Raw genomic sequence first — 23785 nt, 5'->3', positions numbered from 1 at the left:
AACATACAGCGCCTCTTCAGTTTTTTCCATACTGCCCAAACTCTAGCCTCAGGCTGGATGCTTTTCATTAGACATTCAACAGGCTTTTGACTCATTGAGCTGGCAATATATGCTAGCAGTGCTGAGGAAATATGGCATTCCCCAACCGTATTGTCGATGGGTGGAGCTATTAAACACCTCACCGACAACTCGTGCGAAATCAGGGCACAATATATCCCTCGCGTATACTATATATCATTGGATGCTTCAAGGTTGTCCCCTCTCCTCTTTGTGCTGGCTTTAGAGCCCTTGGCACACCATTTATGAATACTTATGTGCACACATGGTGTTCCAATAGGTACAACTATCTGCTCAGTGTTGTTATATGCGGACGACATGCTACTATATTTTAGAGACCTGGGGGTAGACAACATTGCAGTGGCGGCGCTGTTGCATCAATTTGAGCTCCTCTCCGGACTTCAATTGAATGCATCAAAGTCCATAGCATACTTCTTCTATGACACACGTCCTATACCCACCCTGTGCTTTGGATCAGCACAGCTTAAAGTCGAACCTATCACCTTTAAATATTTGGGTATCCATTTTTATAGGAATACGCGGGACATATTGGATGGGAATCTAATACGTGCCATAACTGCATTAAAATCACATGTGGCCTTTTGGATTAAAATACCACTGTCTATGGCAGGGCGAATAGCAATTGGCAATATGGTGCTGCTCCCCAGGCTCCTATACTACTTTGTTAATCTCCCTATAATGGTTCCGGCGTGGGTTTTTAAAACGGTGAACTCCTTACTGATAACATTGATATGGGGGACTGGGCGACCTGTAATTGGCCTTGCCAAATTGCAGTTGCCCACATCAAAAGAGGGTATGGGATCCCCAGACTTAAAGGCTTATAACATAGTTAGCCAATTGCACTGGCTGGCATATTGGCTGGCAGGGCATAATCTATCTGAGATTGGATACAGGGCAGCACAATTATGTTGCAGAACACTGCAGACACTGCTTTCCCCAGAGCCTGGAAGACCGAAAGATATCCCTAAATACCAGTTGATGGACAGAATGCAGAACAATGTCATACATTCACCCCAGTACAGAGATCTGGGCCTAAATCCATCGGTTTTTTTGCACTCCACACCACCCCAGTTCAGACATGGCCATATGCAAATCAGCCTTGACCCTGTGCCTCATGGGAACAGTCCAGCCCGAACTGCCAAGCCATGTCTTCCCTGGACCGGAATCAAGCATCCTAGGACCGGTTTCTGGCTATCAGCCGTCTTCAGCCAGGATAGCTTGACTCCAGTGGTGTGGAGTGCATGGGACTCACGTCTGAGCATACCCATCCCACTCGGGGTGACAAATTAAAAAATAACAGTTGATGGACAGAATGCAGAACAATGTCATACATTCACCCCAGTACAGAGATCTGGGCCTAAATCCATCGTTTTTTTACACTCCACACCAGTTCAGACATGGCCATATGCAAATCAGCCTTGACCCTGTGCCTCATGGGAACAGTCCAGCCAAGCCATGTCTTTCCTGAACCGGAATCAAGCATCCTAGGAACGGTTGGGATGGGTATGCTCAGACATGAATCCCATGCTCTCCACACCACTGGAGTCGAGCTATCCTGGCTGAAGACGGCTGATAGACAGAACCCGGTCCTAGGATGCCTGATTCCAGTCCAGGAAAGACATGGCTTGGCAGTTTGGGCTGGACTGTTCCCATGAGGCACAGGTCAAGGCTGATTTGCATATGGCCATGTCTGAACTGGGGTGGTGTGGAGTGCAAAAAAAAAACCGATGGATTTAGGCCCAGATCTCTGAGGTGAATGTATGACATTGTTCTGCATTCTGTCCATCAACTGTTGTTTTGCGAAAGATATCCCTGGGCAGCTCCAAGTAGCGCTACATTATTGGAAACTTGCGTTGAAGTAAACAAAAGTGCCCACTCCATATGCTCCGAACATACCCTTTTGCGGCCTCCCAACACCGCACTTCCCCTTGACTGCACATAGGGTAGCACCTTGGGTGGACGGGGGAATCACGACCCTGGGCTCTTTATTCACTGAAGGGCAGCTAATGCCTCACGCTGAAGTGGTGCGTACATATGGAGTACCTAATAAGCTTTTTTTTTAACTCATGCCAGCATTCTGCATTTAGTTCACAAGTATTGGCTAGTCGATCAATGCGAGCCCACAACATTCCACTTATTGCAAGCATTACACATAGTGGAACACAGGAGACATTTGGTCAGATAGCTTTACAGGGGACTGACAGAACATTTGGAGATTACACTTTCACCCCTTCATCAAAAATGGGAGATGGATATTATACTTGTGCTTACAGACAAGGAATGGGCAATAGTGCTTGAGTATCCAAAACTAGTATCCTGAAATGCTCGATTCAAGTTTATACAACTGGCCCTGTTGCGTAGTGCATATTTGACGCCGGATAAGGTCAATGCGATGTACCCACAAGCCTCCCCTAAAGCCCTCGTTGTCGCCTGCCCCGAGCCGATTTGAAACATATGCTATGGTCCTGCCCGGAATTGCCAGCGTACTGGAGAGAGGTAACTGATAGCTTAATACAACTGTCCGACACAATTGGACAACACTAATTGCTAGGATGATCCCCCCCTACCACAGAAAGCAAAAATATTGTGCTGATTTACAGACCTATCTTTAGTACCGGCTAAAAGACTGCTAATACAGCGATGGAAATCCCATACGGCTCCGAGGGGGGAATGCCGGGGGAGGAGGTAGTAAGATGGGCCCAAATTGAGGGGGAGGCTCTCAGGAGGGAGCAGTACAGAGGGCTTTGTAAAAAAACAATATCACTAGACTGGTTCCAACTGTTAGAACAAATCAAAAGTAATGTTTCTACTGATAAAAACTGTGGTGGTCTGTACCACTGACATGTGTTGGGCTGATAAACTTGAATAGGACATTCTATGAATGGGATATCATTGATATCACAGTGGTTGTCTGCTGTTCCCTTGCCTGCCTTCCTTTGTCTCTTTCTCCCTTCAGGTCCGTCGCTCCCTACCCTCTGACTGCTTCCCCTGCCCCCCCCTTCTTCTTCCGTACCCCTCCCTTTTTTTAGGTCTAGGACCAAAGGCTGCGCTTGCGCAGTCTCCGGGAGGAGATTTAATGATTTTGAGTATGGAGGCTTGAACCCGCCTCTCTCCTCCATTGGCTGGTTTCCTAAATGAAGGCCAGCCATTGGAGGAGAGGGGCGTCACTCCGCTCAAGCCCCGTCTCTTTCGGATTCGGGGCGTGTTTTTTGCGTTCTTTCGACTGTGACGTCATCCGTCACTCAGAACGCCAAAAACACGCCCTGAATCCAAAATTTTCGGATGTTTGCGGCGGCCATTTTTGTTTCCTGTCCTCTTGTTGGCACTGTGCTCTGGCGCATTTCGGTGTTTGTTATGCTTCCGGTGGCCCCACAAGCAAGTCCTCCCGATCCTTTCCTTTCTTTATATCCTCTCTTAAGCAGCCACTCACAGTTTACTGCTGCCCTCGTTCCTAGGGGCCTCAGGCCTTGTGTGTAATCAGCCTCCACTCCCCAGTTGCAAAAGAATGGGCCTGCCTCCTTTGCATGCCCAAGCTGGGCGCCACTCACGCAAAGTGCGATTGCTTTCCAAGCTGTGCAGCCAGGAGCTCACTTGTGCTTCAGCAGCCCCGTTCGTTGCGGAGCTCCTCTCGCCCTCAGTGTATAGATCCCAGACCGGCTTGGTTGCTCCTCACGCAGCTCCCCACGGCATCTCCCAGTTGTGATGCGTCGCTCTCAGTGTGCTGGTCGTGGTTCCGGTGCTGACTGGTTCTCCACGTACTCCACAGGCTGTCTGACGGATCAGCTGGGCTCACCACTTGCTCGCCGTCGCTCAGGAGTTCCTGCTCCGCCTGGCCTCACACCAGAAGGAATTCTGCTCGCCTTCCTGGGCTGTCTCCTCCGCTGGGCCACCTTCAGTCGTGTTGGTCGCAGACCTGGTTCCAGCCCGATTCGGCCGGGCACTCAGTGGGCTTGCTCGTCCCTGCTGCAATAAACTTCTAAATTTGCTGGACAAGAGTCTCGCTCACCAGGCTTGGCTTCCGACGGTTCTCCTTTTAGGACGGTGACACTGCCTATTCCAATGTAACGGGTGGGCGTCTGCAGGAGTTGGGGGACCCTTTGTCGGATCTGGGGGCCGGGGGCGTCCAGCAGCACTGCACGGGCCAGGTGGCTCTCTCCGACGCGGCTGCCGCAGGAGCCGGGTGGGTGCCCAGTGTCACCGCAGGATTTGGGTGGGTCGCCTCATCTCTGCCGGAGCCGGGTGGATGCCCAGCAGCACTGCAGGAGCCAGGCGGGCTAACGTCACCCCGCAGGAGCCCAGCTGCCAGGGGCAGGGTGGGCATCGGCGCTTGGAGCCCCGCATGCCTGCCGCGCCTTCCTCTGGAGTGGGTGAGTTCAGCTGTGTGTCATGTGTGTGCCATGTTTCCACCCTCCATGAGCTCAGCGGCTCCTCCAGGCATTGCTGCTGAGGAAACTGATGCCCCTGGGCCCGGGAACCCTGGCCCACTGGAGCCTGTCAGTGCCCGGGGCGTATTGGCAGTCAGGGTCATTGTTATGGGTTGTTGTTATCCTTCAATTCCTCGGGATCAGCGTGATGTAAAATTAAGGCCACCTCCTGATCTATCCAAACCCCGATTGCTGTGATAGCCAAGGGTTAAGGAAGGATCAGATGAGGGCAAAAGAAGCCCGCGGGGAAGGGAGGGAACTGAAACGACAAATAATAAAGATCGTTGAACCAGTCCTTTCTCTAGAAAAACCACAATACAAACATATAACATAACCACTAATCTACCTCACATTCACTCTACCTGGAAAGGAAAAGAAATATGCTGTATTGTAGAAGATAGCGTCTCTTCACCAACATCAATGCCTGGGATACTAAGGACCACGCTACTTCCCACCTGTAACACACAAAGGAATAACAACCCTTACCCACGGTCCTGATTTGAGCCTAACACCTGAAAGATCAATATATATAGTAATTAATGTACATACCACCCTTTTCTATCACTATGGCTCAGTAGGGGTGATCAAGGAGTGGTCCGCAAATAATCATATACACTAAGAACTAAATCCAGTATGGGGTTACATCACCCCATAATAAACAGACACTGTACAGTACCTTCTGTCAATAATCTCCGAGTCGCCCAGAGATTCCAGGGACTGGAAAGTATGATTATGTTTCTAGTGCCAGAAACGCTGTTTCCACTGCTATGGGCCGCAAGACGTCAGCTCCGTGCAGGTAGAAACAAATACCAAGCCTGGTACTGGAGTTTCGCTGTGTGAAGAGTTTTCGTCCTCCGCACGAGCCTTGTTTTCAGGCTCCCCAACGGAGGGCAAATGATGCAAACAAAAGCTATTCTTTACTACTCAAAGGTCGTCCTCCGCACGAGCCGGTCCTGGCTCATCCAACGGAGGGCAATGCAGGATCGAATCAAAAAACCCTTGTGTAAAGAACCAACTGTCCTCCGCATGAGTCATCCAGGACTCTCCAACGGAGGACACAACAGAAACAGGAAAAAACGGCCGAATTGCCGCTCGAGAATTCACTCACAAGTGAAAAGCAAATAACTCATAAATCCAAATACAAGGATCTCCTGAGCCGAGTCAGACCAACTTTGCAGCCGATTGGGAACGCACTGGAATATCCAACACAGGAGACAGGAAATGGCTCCCATATGTAACCTCCCATCGGCTCCTTGCCGCTAGGAAGTCTGGGACATGTAGTTTTACCCGATCTTGACCGCTTGTTGTACCTGTCATATGCAGCAGAGGAGGCGCTCTTCAGTGGAACGTAACAGTTGTTGCTTTGGATTTATAAGTCAGCATCGTGGCACTGAGGTACTTGGACTGTTAGGTAGGAGGCAGCAGTGTTGTCAGTCCATGTGTGTGCTGCCAGTCTGTTATGTTATGTTATGTTATGTTATGTTATGTTATGTTATTAAATTATTTATTAAGCGCACTAACACTGATTAGTTTCTTGGCGCTGAGTATGACAGTAACACAACAGAGGTAAAAAATGGGATTTAAAAAGCTTGTCTGAAAAGCCAAGTCTTCAGTGCTTTCCGAAAAGGTAGAAGATCTTGACAGAGCCGAATTTCTAGTGGCAAGGTATTCCATAGGCGGGGGGCAAGTGCTGCAAACCTACGTCCACCAGAACGTTTAAGCTTGAACGGGGGGATCTGAAGAAGGCCCAAATGGAGTGAGCGAAGGTTGCGGGGGGGAACATATCTGGTGATTATTTGATTAATGAACTTGGGGCTTTTGCCATGCAGTGATTTAAAAATCATGCAGCCTGCCTTGAAGGCACAGCGTTGTGTGATCGGAAGCCAGTGCAGTTTAGTAAGAAGGGGGGTCGCTACTTGCCACCTTGGTTGCTTCAGTATCATCCTGGCAGCATAGTTCTGTACCATCTGGAGACGCTTGAGTAGAAAGACTGGGAGACCCAAATAAATGGCGTTCGCATAATCCAGATGGGACAGAACAGTGGCGATCACAACCTGGGTAGTGGCCTCTAGCGTTAATAATCGCCGAACCTTCCTGATTTTTTTTAGCTGATAGAAACACTTAGAAACCACCTGGCCCACTTATGCCTTTAATGAAAGGTCACTGTCCACGATGACTCCCAGCGTTTTAGCCGATGGTGATGGTTGTGGAGCTTGACCCAGGTCTAAGGGCCAGTATTGAGGGCCCCAGTGCTTAGCGCTGTCCCCAGTCAATACCAGTTCTGTTTTCCCCGGGTTCAATTTCAATTGATTTTGGTCCATCCAGGATTTAATGAACCTCATGGTTGACTGGAAGTGACTGACGGATTTTTCAGAGTTATCAATGGTGAAGAGTAATTGCAGATCATCTGCGTAGTTAAAAACTCTCACCTGTTTGTCCCTCAACGTTTGTATCAGGGGGAGTATATATATATTGAAGAGGTGAGGTGACAAGGAGGAACCCTGTGGCACTCCGCATATGAAGTAAGCTGTTTAACGCCAGTTAGGTCCCCCAGGCGTACCGCTTGTGAGCGTTCCTCCAGGACGGATCTCAACCAGCAGGCCGCTGTGCCCTGTATGCCGGCCTGTCCGACACGGTCGATCAAGATGTTGTGGTCGACCGTGTCGAACGCGGCCGACAGATCCAGGAGCACCAGTGCCTGGGGAGAGCGTCTGTCTGCGCAATCTCGGAGAGTGTCCAACACCACAGTGACTACTGCCTCCGTAGAGTGCGCTGGGCGAAATCCCGTCTGATGGGGGTCAAAGCAGGAGGACTCCTCCAAAAAGTTGGAGAGGATTTTCGCCACGTGTGCCTCTAAGATTTTTGCCAGGTAAGGCAACAACGAGATGGGCCTGTAGTTTGCCTTACATGCCGGGTCAGCCCCAGGTTTTTTCAATAGGGGTAGGACCGTTGCTTCTTTGAAAGCAGACGGGACTGTGCCCGACAATAGAGAGTCATTAAGGAGAGCAAGAACGGGAGTAGGGTAGGCGGAGAAGCATTCTTTCAGGATGCGAGGGGGGCAAATATCCAATGGGGAGCCAGATTTAACTGTCGTCAGTAGCTCCGAAAGCTGGTCCTGAGTTATGGGTAAAAAGTTGGTGAGAGTGGCAGAACCGGTCTTGATTGCCATGCCAGTCGTGATTGGAGTTTTTGATTGGGGAATGCTAGCTTTTATATCTTTGATTTTGTCACTGAAGTAAGTGTTGAGTGAATCACACAAACACTGGGTAGGAGTTACTTTAGGACGAACATTCTCCAAATTGGTCAGTTCATTAAAAACCGAAAAGATATCTTTAGACTTGTTTGTTGATTCTAGGATACGGGAAGAGAAATACTCTGTCTTCGCTGCAGAGATGGCATTCATGTATTCCTTCCTTGCCCTAGTATATTTAATTTTCCCCTCGGTGTCATAATCACGGCGCCACTGGCGTTCAAGCTGCCAAAGGGCCAGTTTCCTGCTTTTCAAGTCGGAGGAGAACCATCTGTTAGCGTCCGTACGGCGTGCTAGTCTGATTGTTTTATAAGGAGCATGAAGGTTACTGGCCTCTTGTAGCCAGTTGGTTAGCGTAGCAACTGACAGATTTATGTCGTTATCCAAGGAAGGGACATCCTTGGCTAGTGACTGTAGGAAAGCCTCCATATCCATAGCATTCCAGTTTCTGGCTAGTTTGCCAGTGATTGGCACCGTAGTTCTGATATACTCAACACAGATCTTAAATCGGAGAATGAGATGATCTGACCATAGGCATGGCAAGGTTAAAGGAGATGACACACACGTAGTATTAGACCACACTTGGTCTAAAATGTGTCCTTTAACGTGAGTGGGGGAAAGCACCAGTTGCTTAAAGTTGAGGTTAGAAAGAAGGTCAGTCAGTTCTGCCGATTTAGAGCCCTCTGCTGGGTCTTTGTACCAGTAGTTGAAATCGCCAACTAATATGACCCTGGTATGGTCCAAAGCCAGATTGGCAACTTGCTCGCTCAGAGACATAGGAAACAGTGGCATTGAGGTGGGTGGTCTATATAATAGAACACATGCTATAGACATGTGAGGAGTAGCAATCTTTAATACCAGATTGTCTGTATTGAGTAGCGTCAAGCAGTTGAGAGTGGTGACATCCAAGCTCGAGTGGATAATTGCTGCAACTCCACCTCCTCCCTTCCCGGTAGCGCGATCAGCCTGTATAATATAGTAGTCAGGAGGCAGTGCTGCTATAATATCGGGTGCTGAGGTAGGGGTTAGCCAGGTTTCTGCCAGAAAGAGGATGTCTGGCTTTTCCGTGTCTAATAACAGGAAGATGTCCATCTGATGCTTGACAAGAGAGCGAGTGTTGAGATACAAAATAGCGAGTTCATTGCTGGGTAGATTGGGCGAGGCCAGACATGCTGCACGAGTTGAAAGGTGACACCCATGGCTCAGGATACCATGCTTGCAAAGCTGATGGAGTGTATCCCTTGGTAAAAGGAAAAGGTCACTGTTTGTATTACATTCCATAAGATCGGCCCTGGAATAGTGAATGGTTTGGGTATTATGAGGTGCCCCTGGTCCCGGTCGGTCGCGGACGGGCGCAGACGGGCTTCCCTTAGGCGCGCCTTCGTCGCGCAATCGTCGCGCCCGCTGCGCTCGTCTGCTGCGCTTCCGAGGGAAACACATGCTTTATGGAAGTGTGGGCGGAAAGGCTGGGGGCGTGGCCTCCAAAGGGGGCGTGGCCTGCGGGCAAAGCGAGGCGCGAGTGAAGCGTTCTGCGCCAGGTGAGAGCGGTGCTTTCCGCTTTTCCAGAGGTGTCAGAAGGTAAGGGCACAGTTAAAACACAGGAATAGCAACAGTTTTAAAAAGGAACTAACTCCTGGCTTTCCGCCTCAGGAGTGTTACTATGACTGTCATTTCAGTCTGTGTGTGTTGTGTTCAGTCTGTGTTTTGCTGTCAGAGTCTATCTCGTGTTGTCAGTCTGTGAAGGTGCCTCTGTCAGCCTTTGTCCCTCGTGTGTTGACAGGCCTTTCCTTTCTGTGTTGTCAGTCTGTGATATTATCCTGTTGGTGTCAGGTGCGTCTGCTGTTTTGTCAGTCTTTGACTGGTCTGTGAGTCTGTGTTGTCACCCGTTGTATCTCGTCATAGATTGCCTCTCCTGTATCACCAGTCTGTCTGCCTTGGTTCAACAGTTTGTTTCTCTGCTGTGTTGTTTGCCCCTGTCTCTTGTTTTTCTGTCTTGTGCAGTGTTGTTGGCCTGTCAGTTTGTGTGCGCATCAGCCTCTGTCTCTCTGGCGTTGTCAGCCTGTCCCTCTTGTGTCACTGTATTTGTCCAATGCTGTCTGTCTGCTTGTATTGCTCATCAGCCTCTGTATGTATGTATGTCCTTTGTGTCGGTCTCTCTTGCCTCCTGACTGTCGTACTGTGCATGCCTGCATCTTTGGCCAGCTTGTGTTTTTGCTTGTCAGTCGCTCGCTGTATGTCAGCATCTCTCGTGTGTCAGTCTGCCTTTCTGGTGCAGCTCCTGTGTGTGTGTGTGTGTGTGTGTGTGATCTCTCGTGTGTCTGTCTGTCTCTAGTGTTGTCAGTTTGTGTCTCCAGTTAAAGGGTTGGCTTGTGGGCACAGGGCGAGGGTCGCCTTCCCGGGATACATGAAACCACTCCCACTATTTAAAGCGCCGAGAGAAGGTTGAGTGTGCGGTGGCACTATATAAAGAATTGTTACAGTGATGAGCATCGCCCCTCTGACCTGCAGTTGGCACTCTTTCTTCCCGACAGGTGCAGTGCCCGCTGGATCCGCGCTAGGCGTGCCGCAGTGCCACTGGGCGCTGTAAAAATGCAGCTATACCATTACCCAGTGCTGTGCTGTCCTGGCACCGTGCCATGCGGTGCCAGCGCCCGCCATGCTCGGGCAGATGGTCCGCACAAAGAGGCAGTCATGGTTCCGCAGCACCGCCCCCACTGCAGGTTTTTAGGCTCCGGCCCTCACTCTGTCTTTGCCAAGGGGCTGTGGCTTGGTGCCAGCCAAGGCTTCGAGACCAGGACACATCCTAGTTTCACTGCTGTTCACAGGAGTCACTGTGAAGCTCAAAGCCTGCCAATTGTTCGGCTTCTTGGCGCTGTCCTGCTTGTCATCAGGTGGGACCCGCACTTCCCAGGCTCGGAGTGCTGCTTCACACCCCTTCCCACCCATGGCTTGGGTGGCACCCGCCCTCGTTTTCTAAGGATAGTCCCTAGTTTTAGGCATCATATTCCCTTGTCATTTCTTCATTGTATAATTTATAAATGGCTCACATCCCTGGTGCTTGAGGCTGAACGTCTGACCTTTGGACTCTGTTTCCTTCAGGGACGCCGCCAGCCACACCGGGATTTCTCTGTACTTTGGGCACTTGTGGAAACCAGCTGCGGGACTGCGAGGACCAGGTAGCACAGCGCCAAAGACACCGGCCGCACCTGGTCTCTTCCCGCCCCGCCCCCTCTGCACCTCCCATGTAGGTTGAACAGCACACGCGCACGCGGGACGTGCACGGGTGGGTGCCGGGCCAAGCCCGGGCCAAGGGCGGGCCCGTTTGTGACCGATTGAGACCGGACCGGGCCCCCCCTTTAAGTCCTGTGTTTGCCCGATTTGTAAGTTTATTTTGACAACTATTAGATTTTCTTTAGTTTAATTAATTTAATTGTTCATTAGTTGTGTTTTTGTGCTTACGCTCTGGGCCTAATATTCAATCATGACTACTAGAGGTTCTCGGAGCAAAACGGCAGCGGGAGGGGCAAATTTAATTGGCCCATTAGACAATTTTATTATAAGGGCAAATTCATTCATTGACCAAGGGATTACTCTTATGGAACGCAGAGTTTCCCATGGCAAAAAGATCGTCCCTGGGACTTATTTCAGCTGCTAGAACTCCGGAGCAGACTGGGGAAACAGGCCTTGTACATGCCCATGTTGATGTTCATAGTGTTCCAAATGAGGTAGATTTGTCAGTATCCCAGTTTCTAACCGATTCTCAATTAAGCGTGGCTTTGGAAAAAACCCTGGAACTGCCCATGAACTTATTGGGAGATGATAATTGCACCGGCCAGTCCAGGGACAGTCCAGGGAAAGGAGGGAGGGCGCCATACCCAAGAAAAAAAAGAACAAAAAGAAAAATACAAATAAAGCTGGGGAAACGTACGAAGAATCTAATAATCTTAGGGAGGAATCTGACCAACAAGCATTACGGGGCCATAGACAACCTGATCTAGATTTGACAAATGGGGATGTCAGCCCAGTAAGTGCAGAGGCTTCTGCCATTCTTGTAGGAGATTCTGGTAAAGGTGAAGTTGAGGGGATACTTCTAACCAAAATGGGCGAGCTTTTTAAATTTTACTTCTCCCCCTTAGAGGTTAGATTGTCCCATAAAGAAAAACAGTTAGCTGAACTACATGCTCTCACCAAAAATGTACCAACGCAAGCGGCGCCTAAAAATGGGGCAAACAAACTTAATCAACCAACTAAGCCTAAAAATAAAAAACCTGCGGGACCCCCAGTTAAAATTATACCTACTACAACGGTCCTAACAAAATCAAAGGCACAAGGAGACACAGAGAGGGAAACGGAAGATACATCCAAAAAGCCTAGTATAAACCCTAGTCGGGGAGAAAAATCATATGGGGCCCTGCCTATACCTTCTACTAGAGAATGGAGATGGGAAGGAGGAGAAGGTAGACTCATTGTGAATTTACCGCCTGACTCAACCCCCTATGTGGTGGTCATGACGGGGGTCCCGGAGGTGGCTGACCAAACGGAGGAACCAAATTGGTCACTGAAAAACAAGGTCCAACACTGGTTAAATAGTAACAGACCGCTCCCGCTAAACCGGTCGAGCAAGATCTTAAAGGTGCGTAGGGTACATTGGCTAGGGAATGAGAGGAAAACAACCCAGGGTGCTTGCATTGTGGTAAACTTTGAGGATCCCCACACGGTTGACCATATTTGCTCATGGAACCTGCAAGGTGGAAATGAAGGCATCGATACTAAACACCTCTCTTTTTTTCTACCCCCCCAGGCGGCGCCCGGGCCCTGATTATGATTATGAGGGCAATTGGCGAAGAGTAGGTCGCCGAGACTGGGGAGGTGATTGGGGGGACTGGGGCGGAAATTTCAATAGAGACTTAGCCTTTAGAGACACTTGGAGAGGTATCCCGACTGCCAATAGATTTGGTTGTCTGAAGATGGTAGACTGACTGTCACCGGATTGTAGGGGGGCTGTAGAGGATACGAATATGGACAAGGTTAGGACTATTAGCCCTACGAAGAGAAGCTATGATGAAGCAGTGGGCCAATGGGGTAAACCAGTTAGTAATACTAGTAAATTTACTAACCCGCTGACTGTTGATATAGTAGACCATGGTGTGGGGAGAGGGGAAACAGAAACAACACCGCGGGCTGATGACAATGTTAATACTGGATTAAATCAGTGTAGTTCAGAGAATACGAAAAACATCCCTCTACCATCTATTGAGGTGGTAATTAACACCATAGGAACAACTTAGGGTGAGAGTGACATGATTCAGACAAAAGTAACAACCCCCCGGGGCGAAGGAGACAGTCGGGCTGAGGGCAGCTCTTTTCGACTGATATCTTGGAACATAGCTGGTCTGTCTCGGAGGTTGGAGGATCCGGTGTGGTTACAATACATTGAATCCTTTGACATACTTTCCTTCCAAGAATCTTGTTGTAGAATGGACTTTAGCCTAGATGGTTATCAGATGTTTAATGTCATGCAGAGCCTTCACAAGCAGGAAGAGCCAAAGGCGGTCTCATAACAGCTATTTCCGTAAAACATAACCTAATAAAAATGACCCTACTGATGGAATCTCCCTGGTATCAAATGCTCATGATCAAGGGTTTATTTTCAGTACCCCTGCTTTTAATAAACTGGTACTATAACATATTTCATACCAATGCTACCGCGGTTATTGAAAACCACAGGATGAGATAGTCAAGGTGACTAACATGGTTTTCCCCCTTTTTATTATATAGATAGGTGATTTTAATTGTACTTTGTGTAAGTTCAGTGGGTCCAGTGTGTGTGGCCTAATAAATTCAACTGACCAGCCTTTGGCCCACTTTACTCACTCAAAACAAGGGGATGCTCTAAATAATATTGTTATGATTAACGAACTATGTGTCCTCGACATGCCTAGTTTCTCCAGACCAATAGGTATACCCACTTTTCAGGGTACAGGGGGTCGGGTGAGTACAATTGACTTCGCCATGGTCTCTATCAGGTTTGCTCATCTTGTAAGGATTTTCAGATTGATGTGAATCCTGCTAGCGACCATAATCCCCTAATTGTGAGTTTTGACCCTGTCTTTGAAAGAACCCAAACCCCGGAACAGCCAATAAAATATAGTCCGAACCAGGGGGTTACACTGAGGTGGGACAAGGTAGATGTGAGAAAATTGGAGGTGGATATTTTTTAGGAAAAACAAGGCGGAGATAGAAGTCTGTTTAACGCCCACCATTGAGCCAGATACAATAATTAAAATTTTTGAGGCACTCTTGGGAAACGTGGCTTCCCCTCTCATAAAAACTGAGAAGGGGAAAAAAGAAAGCAGACCAAAATGGTTTGACGCAGAATGCTCTGCTGCGCAATCAAGTTTAACGAAGGCTTTGCATCAAATACCACGGGACAGAGAACTTGTTAGAAAATCCAGGAAACTGTACAAAGATGCGATTAATAGGCGGAAATCAGAATTAAGGGCCAAGGCCTGGGAAGATCTGGGCATAGCGGCAGACCTGAAGGATAGTAGGTTATTTTGGGAGGTAATAAACCAACCTTTTTTAAACAGTGAAGAAAGGAGCAACATGATAGTACATATACGGGGGGGACACCTGGGTAACACATTATGGTAAAAATTTCAATCCAAATGAGGTGTTGCTAATCTCTGATGAGGAGGCTGGAGACTTTAATTTGGAGTCAGCTAAAACACTTAGCCTCTCACTTGCCCTCTCAGAGATAGAAATTGCCTTGAGGAAGGGCACTCCATTAAAAGCCCCTGGGCCAGACGCAGTTCCTCTAGATTTCTTCAAACATAATGTGGAGGTCTGGGCACCAGTCTTATTAAATGTTTTTAGAGCAATTGTGATGGGGCGTATCCCAACCTCTTGGCAAGAGGCAGTAGTGGTACCGATTTTTAAAAAAGGTGATAAGTGTGACCCGTGCTGCTACAGGCCGATATCTTTAATAGATGCGTCCTGCAAATTGATGGGCAGAGTGATATTGGCACGTCTCGAAACATGGGCGGAATCTGCAGGTATTATCGTGGATTCCCAGTATGGGTTTAGGAGAGGTAAGGGAACCACTGTTTAGTATCTTAATTTGGCATTAATAATGGGTAAGTACACGAGGACCAGGCATAGTTGTATTCACTTGGCCTTCATGGACTTATCTAGTGCCTTTGACACTGTATGTAGGGGTAAGCTGTGGCAAATGATGGAGACCATGGGGTTTGAGGAACCGCTGGTCACCCTGCTTCGTAGACTCCATGCCGCAACATCAGTGAGAGTTAGATTCGGTCTAGGTGGCGAAAAGACAAAATCTATTCCATCTACCCAAGGTGTCCGACAGGGATGCATCTTGGCCCCTTTTTTAGGTCTCGCCTGTCGATGCGCATGCGCATCGAGCAAGCGAGACTATGGGGGCTTATCCACTCTTTGTCCAACTTGCAAGGAATCGTGGCGATTCCTTGCAGTGCCCGTGACTTTTAAGCTCAATGCGCATGCGCATTGAGCTTAAAAGCGCGTGCAGATGCCCCCAGCCGCCTGCCTTGCCTACTCTCCCAGCTGGTGCCGCTCCACCCCCTGCGGCATCAAAGGCTTTCACGGCCGGCCGGCCATGCTTTCAGTTTCACGACCGGCCGGCCGTGTGAAGTGCATTTCAAAGCCCACTCTCCCTGCTCCGCCCCCTGCTCCGGCCGAGACGCATTTCTCCTCCCCCCTCCCCACAGCAATGCCCTCCTAACAACACACAGTGCTCCCTATTTTAGACGAAAAAATTAAATCAACCTTTTACGGGGATACGCACTTTTAACCGTTAAGAGGTTTTTGAACTGTTTTGCAATCACCATCGACTTTTGCCCTTTACAGTAATGGTTCCGTGGGATGTGATATATAATTTTTTCCTCTCTCAGTTTCGTTCTTTGCAAACAGATCTTCGTTAACCGTCGCGGATAGTGCTCAGAATGAGTGCCCCTGCTGCTTTCACACCCCCTCCCCGCTCCGCACCCTCCCCTGCCCGCCCTCTGTTCGCCGTCTGTTCCCTCAGCCGTCTGTACCCTGCTGCTTAACACCCTCTCCCCCGCTCCGCCCCCTCCCCGCCATGTCGCATTTCTCCTCCCCCCTCCCCACAGCAATGCCCTCCTAACAACACACAGTGCTCCCTATTTTAGACGAAAAAATTAAATCAACCTTTTACGGGGATACGCACTTTTAACCGTTAAGAGGTTTTTGAACTGTTTTGCAATCACCATCGACTTTTGCCCTTTACAGTAATGGTTCCGTGGGATGTGATATATTATTTTTTCCTCTCTCAGTTTCGTTCTTTGCAAACAGATCTTCGTTAACCGTCGCGGATAGTGCTCAGAATGAGTGCTAGGATGGTGCTCTTATGGTCCAAATCTTGCCTGGCAATATGCCTGTCCCTCTTAGACCCTATTAGACACTACAGTGTGTATCGTCTGTACTGTTGGAATTGTTTTATTTTGTATTATGTTGATTGATGGCAGCACTATTTAGTTATTTGTCTTCATAGCAGCAGCTTAGTATCTTAGCTAAATGTATACTATGCGTTTTACCCTATTTTATTTACTCTTTACCATAGTACTGTCTTGTTTTATTTAACTATAAAATATATAGGCCCTGCACCAAAGGGTATTGGAATGCTTTTAACTCGGTTGCCAAAGAAGGAGCACACAAACTAAGATAGTTCGACAGTGACTGGCATTAGCTCGTATTTTTGATTCTTACCGCTTTTCTCTGGTAGGCACGTGCGCGACAATGTGTTAATTGCCTTTTCAATTCTCCACCATCAGAACAGCACTAATGCTAGGCGTGTAGATTTTCCCTGAGATAGAAGTTGTTTTTCTTAACATTGTTCGTATCATTCCTTACTGTCTTTGTCCCATACTTTTTCCTTGTGCTTTCTTTATTTTATTTGTTAGTGAAAGTGTGGTCTTTGGGTAGGCTGGGTTTGTTTTTTTGGTGACTTATGTGAATAACCGTGTCTTTTTATTCAGATGGTTTCGTGTTTCGTAAGCGCCAGGATCCACTTAGTTGTATTGTTGTCACTGCTACTGTACAATTACAAGAAGTGTAACATCCTGTATTGGTCCTCCCCACGAGCGCGTATGTGTGGAAACGTCTCACCTCCCGATCAGAATGTCTTTGTGTTTCAGTACGCTGACATCCCGGGGACCTCCCACAAGCTTTCATTATGACTGCCACACGCTTGTGGCTTCATTTAGATAGATTTCATTTGATAACTATGTCAGATTCTTTTTCTTGATGGTAGGACTCTTGGTTTTTCCTCCGTCTCAGTTTAGCAGGCATTGTTCAGTCCATGTCCAGCTCCTTAAGTGTTTACATTTTGACAACTCCTGTGAAAAAGGTCGTTGCTCACGAAAATCTATAACCGAGGTGCAGCACTATAACCTGGTCTACCGCAGCCAAGAAAGAGACCAGCACTCTGACCACATTGCGTGCAGGCAGCCACCCATCGAACTATATGTACTTTATTAGAACCTACAAGTCTGCCCAAGCACAGCTAAAGCTGCCCGTTATCTCTGCACAGCATTTGTATCCCCACCACAAAAAATACATCGCTGCGTTTTGAATATTCTCTACCACGTAAAATCCTCAATCCATGTACTGTAACACGCCTAAATTGATTAAGCCTGGACAGCTTTTATGGAACGTTAAGGAGGCTTGAGCACGAAATGCCTCAAACACCAAAGTAATCCCAAAAGCACTTAGCGGGATGGGAGACTTTGCACCCACTGGGTTACATAACTGCGAGTCCATCGACCGCACCGGCTCACCTGGAGCTCAAAGAAGAAGGCTCACAAGTTGTTGTTGTGCGTACACACCAGCAACCATGCCCGTGTTCCTTTCGCCTGCCCCCGTACAGAAAAATGCTACAGTTCCTGGTGAAGCTGAGGAGAGTAAGAGTACAAATCATGAGTAGGGTTGCTAACGGAGGAAATGAAATTACTGAACTGAAGTTCCTTTAAACGTGACCAGCAACTTCTGAGATACAATATAACTGACTCAAAACAAGATTAATGCATTATTTAAGCATGCTGACTGTTTCCCTACTTGCGTCGAAGTGGAAAGTCCCCGACGATCTCTGTTCGATCTTTAGTCTGCTTTGCTTTCACTTTCTTTTAAGACAGTAAAGTTAGCATTTCCAGGAAAGGAAGGACACCCACGCGCAGTACATGTGAATGCCCTCACCCTCACTCACCCTCACTCACCCTCACCCACCCTCACTCACCCTCACTCACCCTCACTCACCCATCCTCACTCACCCTCAACCCCTCACCCTCACTCACCCTCACCCTCACTCACCCTCAACCCCTCACCCTCACCCTCAACCCCTCACCCTCACCCTCACTCACCCTCAACCCCTCACCCTCACTCACTCACCCTCACTCACCCTCAACCCCTCACCCTCACTCACCCTCACTCACCCTCACTCACCCTCACTCACCCTCACCCTCACTCACCCTCACCCACCCTCAACCCCTCACCCTCACTCACCCTCAACCCCTCACTCACCCTCACCCTCAACCCCTCACCCTCACTCACCCTCAACCCCTCACCCTCAACCCCTCACTCTCACTCATCCTCACTCACCCTCAACCCCTCACCCTCACTCACCCTCACCCACCCTCACCCTCACTCACCCTCTACCCCTCACCCTCACTCACCCTCAACCCCTCACCCTCACTCACCCTCACTCACCCTCACCCTCACCCTCACTCACCCTCACTCACCCTCAAACCCTCACCCTCACTCACCCTCAACCCCTCACCCTCACTCACCCTCACTCACCCTCCCTCGCCCTCACTCACCCTCACTCACCCTCACTCACCCTCACTCACCCTCACCCACCCTCACCCACCCTCACTCACCCTCAACCCCTCACCCTCACTCACCCTCAACCCCTCACTCACCCTCAACCCCTCACTCACCCTCAACCCCTCACTCACCCTCAACCCCTCACTCACCCTCAACCCCTCACTCACCCTCACCCTCACTCACCCTCACTCAGCGCAACCACAGCATCTTCACTAAATATATTTAATAAACTTTAAGCAATTGGCAATATAAATTAAAATCCATTTTATTTACGTATTAATTATTAATTGTTTTTTAAAGCCATTGATTTTTTTTATATCAATACATATAAGTCACATATAAGTCCCGTTAATACAAAACATGTTGCTTTACAAATGCTAGAGGTGTCACATTTACAAAAATTATAACTATTGGCTTTGTAAAGAAGAAAGCTATTAATTTAGCTATTTAGAAAAAACAACACATAAATAAAAAACAAAAAAAAAATAACACCTATAGCTCAAACTTTACTACTGCGAGACCTATTGCATTTCCAATGCTTGTTATTCCTGGGATATACTAATGGTCTGGAAAGCTTTTTGTTGGACAGTGGTGTCGACTTTCCCCAGGCTAATGGTAAACGGATACCGATGTTGTCATATGCAGACGACACGGTTTTAATGACCCTCACCGCCAATGGCATGCAGACTTGTCTAAATGCCTTTGAAGTCTTCATGGAAGGTTTAGACCTCAAGGTAAATTTCGCTAAGTCTTTTGCCATGGCCTGCGGTCCGAAAGGGGTAAAATCTCGCAGGTACATGGTGAAGAACTCAATTATTGCGAAAGTTGACAATTTTAATTACCTGGGTAATTTATTTAACAAAAAACTGAATTGGGACCCCTTAATCTCAGCCCGTGTACAAAAGGTTACACAATCGATTGAGCACTCTTCCGCTTTTCTAGCAAATTGGGTCAAAGGCCGATTTTAGAATTGATGACTCTATACAAAGCTAAATGCCTTTCTGCTGCAACATTTGGGGCTGGAGTGTGGGGGACCCAAAACTTTGACGAGATGCAAGTCATGGAAAATACATTTATAATGCGTCTCCTATCTGTCCCATCTGGTACCTCAAATAGCTTTTGCCATGAGGAGGTGGGTATTGAGCATGTGAGCGACATCATTCATGTGTCTCCTTTGTTGTCATGGTCTAAAGTTTGGCAATCTAAAGAACTGAAATTGACAAAGGAAATTCTGCAAGACTGTCTTAAACGTGACCACTCTATGGAGATTCCATGGTTGTTATATGTTAGGGACACTTTCTATAAGATTGGGTTGGGTCATATGTTTCAAAATCCTGACATGGGTGGTGAGGATTCCAAGTTGAAAATTAAAAATGCCTATTATACTAGTTTAGGTATCTTGAGAAACAGTGAACGGGCCCTATATAAGAGGGGGTAAGATGCAGCAGCAGTTTTACCTATCAAATATCATGCACACTCAATGGTGTTTTTATCTGACAAGGTTTCGTCTTAGCTCACTACATTTTCTGTTAGCTTTTCCAAAACAAGTGTGAGAGGCTACCCCCTTGTCCTTGCAATAATAGGGCTTCACAAAGCACTCTGCACCTTATTCTTTTATGTGCTTTGTATAAGGACCCAAGAAATCAGTTTATTAAGCCGGCCTTGTTAACCCTAGGATCCCGCTTTTATAAAGAGGGCTATGAATACTTATTTTCCTTGTCAACTCCAGTGATATGTAGTGCTGTACTCAGTTTCATCAGAGTGGCTCTCGTTATTAGAAATCGATACTGAACAGTATTATGAGTGGTTATCCTCCATAAAAGACCACTATGTGGATTTGTTACTGAAATGCATATGCACTTTATGGAATGTGTACAAATTTGAACTGTCTGTTTTAAATGTATTGTAATCATAATATGGATTATGTACTGGTTCTTAAGATAACTTTGTTTTAAAATTTTTGTATTGCTCTTTTTAAATCTGTGTACACTTTATTGATTCTATCCATGAATCGAAATAAAGTTATTTGACATAATTGGCATGTCTCTCTGCGGCTGGAAGTGGGGGGGGGGGGGGGGGGGGGGGGAGTCGGGTTGGCTGAGGGCGCTGCCCGGGCAAGTGTTTATCTGGCCCTTCTTGCCCCCTCATGAGAGTACGTATCTTCCCCCCAACAGTTCAGGCGTCTAGCGCCTAAATGGATAATGGGATTAGCACATCTCGGCCGAGGCGGTTTTAGCCGGATGTCAGGCTCCTTAGAGGGCGGCGTTCATGCAGTTTTTAGGTCTCGCGACCTATTGATGTGCGCAAGCGCATCGAGCGGAGCGAGAATTCAAGTGGCGAAAACATCTTCAAACCAAAGGGCTTTCAGCCCCGCGGTTTTCATGTAGTTCACGTGAACCACGTGATTAAACATGCACACGCATCGGCAGCAGGCTCGCAAAAGGCTCTCCTCCCTCCCCACATCAAAGTAATCAATCACCCTCCCACAGGCTTCCCCAGCGCTGCCCTGCCCCCTGCTTCACGCCCAGGCCATCTGTTCCCTGCCAGACCTCGTTTAACTTGTTTTCCCTGCTTGCCTCTCCCTCGCCCTCCCCTCCCCCACCACAGCAATGCCGAGGGCTGGTTTCACTTTCAGCACGGAAGACTTGCCTGCTTTGCCAACGCTTGTTATTAATTTTTTTCATTTATTCATTAAATGATTGTTGCCGTTGCCTCTCTCCAGCTCCACGCCTGTTTCCCCTCTCCAGTTAACCACGTCTCGCCTTTGACCCCAATCTCTTCACCTCTGCGTCTCTGCTTTCTCTCGCATCTCCCTGTCTCGACTTTTATCTGTGTATCTCATTTCTCTCTTCTCATCACTTACCTCTCTTCTCACCACTTCACTCTCTTCTCACCACTTCATTCTTTTCTTCACTCCCATGCATCGTTTTCCTTCGCTTTGTCTCTACTCCCATGCATCTTTTTCCTTCTATTTGTCTCAAATTTCCCCTCCTTCGACTTCTTGCCAGTTCCTTTTATCCTCGTGACTGTTTATTTCCCACTCCTTTTTGTTTTCCTCCCCTGTGATTCCACTCACTTTGTCTGCATCTGCTGTGCCATCACTTTACTTATTTTTCCTTCCAACGTGGTCTAGATTGCCTCTTGTTCTCTCCTCTTCACATCTTTGTTACGTTGTCTGTCTTCTCCGTACTCTTTTCTCGGGTTCTGTACTAAGCTCTCCACCAATTTCCATGTTCTCCCCTCTCGCTCTGTTTTTCCCTTCTCTCCCCCTCCCCACAGACCACTAATTACATATCTTTTCCGCCTGCCTACCTGAAAGATGCATTAGGCAGGGTCAGTTACTCGTAAAAAGACCCGAAGGCGCTGAATCGAAGCGGAAAAACGTAACAAAAATGATGGGAGGCTCCGAGGGAGATCCAGCTGCCTGCACAGTCGACAGGAGGCTGCCACTGCCGGGGCTTTTGAGCAGGAGCGGAATTTCTTAAACTCCTAAATGCACATGCATTTTCATTTGCCAGCTGTTCTTTTTAAACGGCATCTGGATTTCGATAGTCATAAGAAAGCCGTCTGCAAGTGTAATCGTGGCAAGGTATTTGAATCGAAATTAGGGGTGCATTCGAAGTGATCAGTGCACGCGCACTTTCGGCTGCTCACTTCAGGTGCTCTTAAAGTCTCACCTGATTGTAAAGATGTAACGCTCCTTCACGTGCGAGGCTCAGTGCGCTCCAAAAGGCCAGACTTCTGTTTCCTTGAGACGGAAGTACTACTGCGATGCTGCCAGTCTCTGGCACTCAAGAGGTTCCATAATCATAGCACGTTATTTGAGGTGTTACAGAAAAATTGGCCAATGATTAAAGGCACGATATTTAGGTTTACACAATAGTCTTATAGTCTCGGCTCTTTTCCGGCCACTCACCCACGCAACGCCACTCACCCATGCAACGCCACTCACCCACGCAACGCCACTCACCCACGCAACGCCACTCACCCACGCAACGCCACTCACCCACGCAACGTAAGTCACACACGCAACGCAAGTCACACACGCTACGCCACTCACACACGCAACATAAGTCACACACGCAACGCCACTCACACACGCAACGCCACTCACACACGCAACGCCAATCACACACGCAACGCCACTCACACACGCAACGCCACTCACACACGCAACGCCACTCACACACGCAGCACCACTCACACACGCAGCGCCACTCAGACACGCAACGCCACTCAGACACGCAACGCCACTCAAACACGCAACGCCACTCAAACGCCACTCACACACGCAGCACCACTCACACACGCAGCGCCACTCAGACACGCAACGCCACTCAGACACGCAACGCCACTCTAACACGCAACGCCACTCAAACACGCAACGCCACTCAAGCACACAACGCCACTCACAAACGCAACGCCACTCACGCACGCAACGCCACTCACGCACGCAACGCCACTCACGCACGCAACGCCACTCACGCACGCAACGCCACTCACGCACGCAACGCCACTCACGCACGCAACGCCACTCACAGATGCAACGCCACTCACAGATGCAACGCCACTAACACACGCAACGCCACTCACACACGCAACACCACACACATGCAGCGTCACTCACACATGCAACACCACTCACACATGCAACGCCACTCACACATGCAACGCCACTCGCAAATGCAACGCCACTCATGCACGCAACGCCACTCATGCACGCAACGCCACTCATCGACGCAACGCCACTCATCCACGCAACGCCACTCAACGCCACTCATCAACGCAACGCCACTCAATGCCACTCATCAACGCAACGCCACTCATCAACGCAACGCCACTCATCCACGCAACGCCACTCATCAACGCAGCGCCACTCACACATGCAACGCAACGCACCCACGCAACACCACTCACACATGCAACACCACTCACACATGCAACACCACTCACACATGCAACGCCACTCACACATGCAACGCCACTCACACATGATACGCCACTGACACATGCAACGCCACTGACACATGCAACGCCACTCACACATGCAACGCAACTCACTCAAAGAAACGCAACTCACTCACGCAAAGCCACTCACACACGCAACGCCACTCATCCACGCAACCCCACTCATCCACGCAACCACTCATCCACG

At 48.5% G+C, this 23785-nt stretch overlaps 1 protein-coding gene across 3 annotated transcripts in view; it reads left to right on the top strand.

Moving 5' to 3' along the window:
• Positions 1 to 23785, top strand: part of SMARCD3 (SWI/SNF related BAF chromatin remodeling complex subunit D3) — a 1454082-nt gene that overhangs the window by 486677 nt on the left and 943620 nt on the right. The gene's annotated exons all lie outside the window — the stretch shown is intronic.

Source organism: Lissotriton vulgaris, chromosome 10 (genome assembly GCF_964263255.1).
Source record: "Lissotriton vulgaris chromosome 10, aLisVul1.2, whole genome shotgun sequence".
Lineage (NCBI taxonomy): Eukaryota > Metazoa > Chordata > Amphibia > Caudata > Salamandridae > Lissotriton > Lissotriton vulgaris.
This window is presented reverse-complemented; position numbering and strand designations above follow the sequence as displayed.